This window comes from Tamandua tetradactyla, chromosome 4 (genome assembly GCF_023851605.1).
Source record: "Tamandua tetradactyla isolate mTamTet1 chromosome 4, mTamTet1.pri, whole genome shotgun sequence".
Classification (NCBI taxonomy): Eukaryota; Metazoa; Chordata; class Mammalia; order Pilosa; family Myrmecophagidae; genus Tamandua; species Tamandua tetradactyla.
In genome coordinates, this window is record NC_135330.1 from 99,746,389 (window position 1) to 99,754,956 (window position 8,568).

Here is an 8,568-nt window from a genome sequence, read left to right on the forward strand (position 1 = left end):
AACGTGAATTCCAGGCTCCATCACCGTCTCCCGCGGTGAATGGGCATGCTGGTGATCCAGCTTCCTTGTCTCAGTTTCCTGAGCGTGTGGGGAGCTCTGGTTATTGGGGAAGTCTGTCCTTGTGTTTGACAAACCTACCCCAGGGTGGGGATGGTGAGCATCCTTCCCTGGGGGCCCCTTCTGCCTTGCTGCCCCCACTGTCTGCGGCATGGAGTGGCATCGGTAGCCAGCACTGGGTGGATGTCTGAACGTGGCAGTGGTGGGGTGGTGGGAGGTGCCAGAGGCAGGAAAATCAGAACATGAACTGGAGTGAGTGGAGAAAGGAGATCTTCAGGATGAAAAATCCAGGGGCCCCAGAGGGAGTCAGCCAGCAGGACCCACTGCAGAGGAGATGTGTGGGAAGCTCGGGTCCTGGAAACGGAGCTGGGTGAGGGCCCTAAGCCGAGGACCTATGGCTTCAGTGTAGCACCCTCACTGTCCTCCAGGCCACAAAGATTGCCACCAGGCCAGAGCACAAAACCTGGCCCGCAGCCTAGCCAACCAAGGTTTGTGGGGCAGAGGATTCATCTTGGCACTCCTGGGGTCCAGTCGAGCAATTCTCACACAATTCTGTTTCTTTTTAAGGTGCAGAGATTCAAGAACCTGTCCCCTGAAACTTGTTGTTCAACATCCACCTCTGGGATTGTGGGTTTAATTTCTAGGGATCTGAAACTTTATCCTAGAGGAAAATGGCAGGGAAACTTCTGGCTCACTAAAAATTGGGCTTTGTGGTAATGCAGTCCCAGCTGACCAGTGCTGTAACAACATCTGGTGGCGTTAATTGAATACTGTGCATGCTATGCGTTTTCCATGCATTAGTTTATCTCCACACTAAAGTGAGAGCCTGAGTGGTTAAGCCACTGGTTCAAGCTTAGTGGCTGATCAGGGATTTCAATTGGAACCGTCTTTTCCCAAACCCTATGCTCAATACTACTGTAGATGGTCACAGTGGTCAGGATTTCTCAGAAGAATACATCTGCTTCTTAGTTTTTTCCATAAGAAGGTGCTGCTGCTTTGCTGACATAAGAACAGTGTGAGTTCCTCTCTGCTCTTGCTGAGATATGATGGGTGATCGCATTGAAGAGTCTGACTTTGGAAAGACTGCTAATTGCTTCCCGAGCTGACGAGTCTGGGCGCCAGGCTGGACAAGCTGTCCCCACCCCCGAACAACCCAAGAGCAAACAAAGTGCAGAATTGTCAGTTGGTACACAGCCATTTGCTAATTTAGAAAGAAAACCTTAAATGAGTGTTGTGTTAGGAACTGTCTGAAGATGCATCCACCTCTTTTATTATGTACCAGGTAAGTATTGGGTTAGTTACTGGCTTCTCACCTTTTTGGATGAACGTGGAAAGATTACTTCGTTCCTTTGGGTCTCTGAATCCTCACTGGTGAAGCAGAATTTTGATAAGATTGTTGCCCCATGAAGGACACTTTTGGTTATCCATCCTTCTCCCATCCTCCTTTCAAAGTTTGGAAGGCTTTGCTGGGAGAATAAATTGCATTTAAATGAAGTTTCTTTTGCTTTTTAATTTTTTCCCATGAATTAGAGGCATTTTAAATAGTCTGTGGAAGCCTGGCTGAACACGAGAATAATTTGACGAAAGCACAGAAATGTTTTAATTTGGCCATCACCACTTTGGAAGAGGGCATGATTTCTATTACCAATTTTGAAATATTGATTATACCAGTCTGGGAGTCTTTGAAATGCAGAGTTGGTATCTGCTAGACTAGACAGTCCCAGAGACTCATTTTACTTATAAATTGCAAGTGGGTCTGCATTTCCTGGAAGGCTGCTTGCTCTGCGTCAAGGAAAGGCCCAGGGCAGCTCCTCCTGGGGTTCCAATTCCCCAACTGCCACAGCAGCCACACTGCAGTCCAGTACAGACCGAGAATGTACTTAGAAATGGGGGGAATTCATAAGTAATTCACTGCAAGACGCTCATCCAGAAGAGATAGACTAATACTTTAAAAGGTAAGAAGGAGATATGCGATGATATTCTAGGCACCATCAGCATGCAGGTCTCTCACCACTTGGGGTTTCCTCCATTCCCAGGGTACCATGGAATCCTCTGTGCATCTCTTGACGTCATTCCCCGACCCAAGCATTGGAAGCCGCGAGTCCTGTTCCCCGATTCATCTTAGAACAGGCAAGCCCGCAGCCATTCATCTTCAGCTGCATCGGCTGTCAAATGCAGATCCACCCTCCCCTCCAGCCAGACGTCGGCCTTGTCTTTCGGATACATTTCAAAGTCACTTGCAGACATCATTATATTTTACCCCAACTGGCCAGACAGCACGTATATCATTAATTAGAGCTTAACATTTGCTTGCAGTTTTTTTTTCTTGATGTAAATGTGGTCTCATTTAATGTCATAAAGTTCACGGTGTAGCATTTTTTTCTGGCTTGCTTCTTTGCTACCTAAGAAGGGAAACCCTCTTTTCAAACCAAAATCCTCGTTGGAAGCTGGTGCGTGCAACAGATGCCAACAGAGCTGCTTTGGATGCAGTGGGGTGGGGAGGGGGTGGTCCCGCCTGCCTGTCCCTGAGCTTCTCCCCTGCACTCTAGGGAGGCCCCTCAGAGAAACCTCCAGGGCCTCCGGTATTAGAATTGGGTGAGTTCTTCATTTCCTGCCCCTCAGTTTGAGCATCACAGAAAAAGGCCTCGGGAAAAGCTGCTTCCTCAGATCCCTTTCAGGCTATTCTCTCATTCGGGTGCTGATGGGGCATGCATATATTTTAGGCTTTCACTTTTGCAGATGGTGACCCAGAAAGCATTCTTTCCTTTGAAGAGAAGCCACATTTAAGACTGTGGATGTGAAGGTCTGGATGAAAACCATCGCAGGGCTGTCTGTGGCATGGGAGAAAAATGGAAAGGGCGCACATGAGGGTGTATGGGGCTCGCACCTTCCATCTCCGGGGTCTTGCCGAGTCATGTCGAGACCCTCTCAGAGCCTTCTTCACCAAGTTGTGGCCTAGAACTTGCGGGAAATTCTGTCCCACCACAGACGAAATTGTCTTTGCTGACCATCTCCTGAAGCTCCCTGGTGCACATTTCTCCTGGGTGGGGGTGGGCCAGACCCTGTGCTCTCTGGAGCCAGGGGCTTCTGTCGTGTACAGGTGAATCCTGGGTGGGTTTTGAGGTGGGGGCCAGAGTGGGCAGGGGTACGTGTGTTCAGGTCATAGCTGCGGAGACCACGTATTCATCCAGCTCCAAAAGAAGAAAGTGGTCTGCAAATGGGTGAGAAGGGAAGGCTGGGCCAGGGAAGGAGCTGCAGTGTACTTTCTGTGCAGGCAGGACTGTGTCCGGGCACCTTTGTCCACCTGGAGACGTGTACGGCGGGAGCAGATGGGTCTTGGATGGAGGAAGGGAGGTGGGGAGGAAGGAAGATGGCGTGGGGGACCAGCCTGTTGGGTGGGAGCAGGGAAGGCCTCTGGCACAGCTCCTCCGGTGCCCTGAGCTTGCCACTGAGCCCCTAAACCTAACTTCTTCACCAGTACTTCTGACCAGGGTTTTAATAGTGTTCCAACTATGATACACAGCAAATACGTGTTTTATATGGTGGCCCAGTACAGCCCTGTGTACACACACATGTCAGAAACAAAAGCCTCCTAAAATACAGTGCATTCCAATCACTTCCACCCCACCCCGGCCCTCCCCATCCCATCTGGTTCCTAAAACACCGCCTTGCAACCCACAGACTAAAAAACTCTGCTCTAGATCTAATCCTTTTATCTCTTCTTTGCGCGATCACTTTTCTTTCCCAAAATCCTCATCTCTCACCTTTGCGTGGGAGTTAATCCCGTTTACTGTGAATATAGTCCGTTTTGTCTTGTTTTATAAAAATAAAAGCCGTTTTTCTCTGGACTTTGCTCTCTTTATAGTGATGGGTCTTCGCGGCTTTGACAGGAATGGCCTTTACGTAAGTGACCTGCTCCCGCTCCAGCCCTTTCTGGCCACAGTCCCAATCCCTTCACCTCCACTCCTGCCCTTCAAAAGCTCCCCATGACCTTCGGCTATGCAAATCCAGAGCTGTTTATTTCTTCTTCTTTATTCTTTTTTCTCCTATTCTTCCCCTTCATAATTCCATGCCCTTCTTCAGTGTTGGTGACGTGGAACATCTTGTTCTCCTAAGAAGTGCTCCTTTCTTGATTTACTTTTTTCTCATGCATTCGTTCCTTTATTTGATTACCTATTCAACGAAGGCTTAAGGAATATTTGCAACATGTAAAATATGGGCCTAGATGCTAAAGGGAAACTAAAGATGAGCCAGGTGCATACCTCACCCCTCAGGCACCCTAAGGAGCGCAGAGGGCCTGGGTACACGCGGCTCACTGCCCAGCCGGACAGGCTCCGGGGCCTTTGGGTGGAACCGTGTGGTTAAGAGGTCAGGCCTTGAAGCGATTTTGGCTCTGCCAGGGTCTAATCATTTGATTTGGGGCAAATTACTTAAGTTCTGTAAATACTACCTCCCTTCTGGGTCAAATGGCAATACCCATGGTCCTGCCCATCGAGGGATCTCAGCAGATTCACAAGCTTCTTATGGGTAATGCCATCACTCATCCCGCTGGAGAGATGGGGAAACTGAGGCTTGGAGGACCCACACTGCCAGTAAGTGGCAGACCTGAGACATGAACCCAGGGGTCTGTGACCCCAGGCACGAAGAGACCTTACTTCCCCGGGTCTCCCAGGATCCAGGGCTTAACCCATAGGGATACGAGACTGGAGTTTAGTTTCCTCGGTGTTCGCAGAGGGTATGAGACTCTCAGGAGACTGATGTATAAAGCCAGAAGACCACTTTATTAATCCCTAGTTCAGGAGAGGAGAGGAGTGCGAAGGGCAATCCTCCAGCACAAATAACAGGGACCCTGAGATGATACTAACGGACCTCACCTGGGCATGTGCTGTGTGCTGAGCAAGTTACACACATGGCTCGTCTTATCCTAAAACACTCCAGAGTTGGTCTCACTAGCCTGACCTTACACATGGGAAGACCAAGACTCAACGTGTTCTGTTATTTCACCATCATTGCCCGCCTCCCCTCTCTGCTTTGGGGGCGGAATGGCAGAAAGTGAGAGGTGTGGAGGCCAAACAGGTAGGAAGCTATGTGCTCAGGTACGGACAGCTGGGACAGGAGTGAGAGGGCACGTGAGGATGACAGGACGGATTTATGGGGCTGCTGGAACCTATTTTACGTGAGGTGTTTTCCTCCTTTCCATTATCATTAGAGTGAACAAATTTGATTTGCACTATTCGTACTTACACATTAAAATTTGCACAGTACTTGGTTAAATAGCATCATATATGTATGTTTAGATCCATGTGACTTCATTTAAGGGAAAAGAAGTGTTTTATACATTTCTGTACAAATCTATAAATATCTACTTTAAAATTCTCAAAAATATTAAAATATTTTTACCAAATGGGAGGATAAAATTAGAAAGGAAGATGAAAATGGACTTGAAAATTTCAGCTAAGCACAATAATTAAATAAAAATGTGCTGAAGGGCAGACAGTGGTGGCTCAGTGGCAGAGTTCTCACCTGCCATGCTGGAGATCTGGATTTGTTTCCTGGTGCCTGCCCATGTCAAAAACAAAAACAAAAAACCCAAAAAGCACTGAAAAGGTAACTGCATAATGACTGCATTAGAGTAATTTCTGAGATAGCAAAACAATATTCAATATTATTTGGAAATGTGGCTGCATTTTGGTATAGATATGGGAGTCTTACAGAGTTTAAAATAATTTGCCTACATGCAGAAGTCAGTATTCAACTCAATTCAGGGATGAAATGGGTGCCCATGGTAGGTTTAAGAGAGGTCGTGAAGTATTTGGACATAAAATCAAGTCAGTGAGTGAAAACAAAATGGAAAACTGTTGTTTAGTATTCAAAGCCTGTGCTTCAACCACCATAACACAGCACCACACACCCAAACACAATAGACACAAAACAAACTCACCCATCCAAACAGTTCCTTGGGTTAGCATTAAACTACAGGAATCTCAAAACTCAATATTTGCAAATGCAAGGAGTGAGGGGAGCCTGGGGAGGTGGTTTTGAGCATCGTGTGCATGGAGACAATAATCCAGGGGGACAGGCGTGAGAATAAGAAGGGAAGGAAAGAGCGCCGAGAGCAGAACCACTGGGAATACCCACATTTCCAAGAAGGAAGGAAGAAAATCAGGAAGGCAGTGAGAGAGGTAGAAGGGGGAAGTATAGAAGGAGGCAGGAGTTCCCTAGCCTCGTCAAGGGGTTACTGGGGGTCCTGCGAACGGGAGATGATTGCGGAGGGTGAGGTCCGTGGCATCACTGGGAGCTCACTGTGGATGACACTCAGAGACCGGCGAGGACAAATGAAGCCAGGTTGCCTCCCAGCTTGGTGGAAGGAGCCGAACGGGGCCTGGCAAGCACTAATTTGCCATCGGTGTCCAAGCGAACACAAACTGGATGGAAAAACAACAGAAGTTCATTGTCTCCCAGTTCTGGAGTCCAGGAGTGTGAAATCGCGGCGTGGGCAGGGTCAGCCCCCTTTCCAGGCTCCAGGGGTCTCTCTCCTTCTCCCAGTTTCCAGACTTCCTGGCAGTCCATGGCATCTGCTTTCTTCCTCTCCACATACCATCTTCCTGTGCATCTCTTTTCCCACCTTATAATGACACCAAGGCCAAGCAAGGGCATGGCTCATTGCTAATCAGGGCTTCTGATTCTCAGTCTTGGATTGCTGGGGGTCAAGGCCATTGCTTCAACTGCCCGGACAGAGGTGGAAGCTGAGAAGACTTAAAGATGCCTTCTCAGGGCTGAATTTCCTGGGCAGGCCAAGCAAGCTGAGCTTTGGGGAGCCCTGGAGGAAGCTCTCGGTGCCCCTCCTGACCTCTCCCCGGGGCAGTAAGGAGCCAGTCTGGGCCCCCTTTTTAGGTCCCCACTTGGGCTGGGAAAGATTGATGTGGGACACTCCTCTCCAGTGTGCTACCCCTCCTGGGATTTGCCCTCCAGGTGAAAGCAGCTTGAGACAGCGGAAAGAGTGCAAGAAACCGCAGAGGTGGAAGACTGCGAACACCCGGGAGAGGGGAGGGAGTCAGTATCCTGGGAAACAGAGGGGATGCTCACACTCCTGTAAACAGGGGAGCCCCAAAACAGCTAACAAGCGCAAGCCCAGGATGAGACACAGGCCCATGTGTCTCCCCACGATGGGGAAACCTTGCATGCTGCATTTGCTTTGGCCAGTCCTTCCCGATGGGAGGGCAGAAGTTCAAAAAAAATTTCTGTCTTATCACTGGCTGGTTACAAAATCAAGAAACAGACATCTTTGGGGAAAAAAAATCTCAGAGTTAACATTCTAAAATATTAAAATGTACAGTGGGCAAAAAAAAGAGTACAAGACCAACAAAGAGACAGGAAATGATGGTCAAAGGAGTAGGACAGAAATACAGAAAACACCAATGAAGAAGACGAGAATGTGGCGATAAGGAGCAAAACCTTCAAAAAATGCTTAAAGGAAATGTAAGAAAGTACAGAGAACTACAGGATATCAGGAAAACAATGAATAAACAATATAAGCATATAAGTAAAGAGATAGAAATTTTAAAAAGGAAACAGAAAGAACTCCTGGAGTCGAAGACCACAGTAATGAAAATGAAAAATTCCCAAGAGGGTTTCAAGAGCATATTGGAGCTGGCAAATGAAAGAATTAGTGAATTTGAAGACAAGGCAATTGAAATGGGTCAGGCTGAGTAGCAGAAAGGAAAACAAGAATTCTAAAAATCGAAAATAGCCCAAGAGACCTCTGGGACACCCCTGAGTACCCCAACATACACGCCTTAGTTTGCAGGCTGCCAGAATGTGACATAGTAGAACTGGAGCGACTTTTAGAGGGAAAATTTAATAAGTTACAAATCTGCAGTTCTGAGCCTATAAAAATGTCCAAATTAAGGCATCCAAAGGAGATACCTTAATTCAAGGAAGGTCAATGGGTAGTCATGTGGCTGGCATCTGCTGGTCTCTTGCTCTTGGGCTCCGTTGCTTTCAGCCTCTGTTCCTGTGGGGGCTCCTCACTTTGTTTCTCTGGGGCTGCCTTTCATCTCTTGGCTTCCCTTGGCTCTTTCCAGGTTCTGGCTTGCTTAACGTCTCATGGCGATGTCTGCTGGGCTCTAAGCATCTCCAAACATCCATGTCTCTTTTCTCCAAGTGACAGCATCTGAGTCAACTCTGCTCTGAAGTTTCTGTTGGCTCTGTCGTTTCTAAGGTTTCTCCTGAATGTTTCCCTTTTTAAAGGCTCTATTAAACTAATCAAGACCCACATGGAATGGGTGAAGTCACACCTCCATCTAATTAAAATGTCACGCCCACAACTGGGTGTGTCACATCTCCATGAAGATAATTTAATTAGAAGTTTCCAACCTACATGTATTGAATTAGGATTGGAACATGGCTTTTCTGGGGCACATAATACCTCCAAACCAGCACAACACATTATGGGGGTCACAGATGGAGAAGAGAGACAGAGGTAGAAGGAATATGCAAAAAAAAGAACAC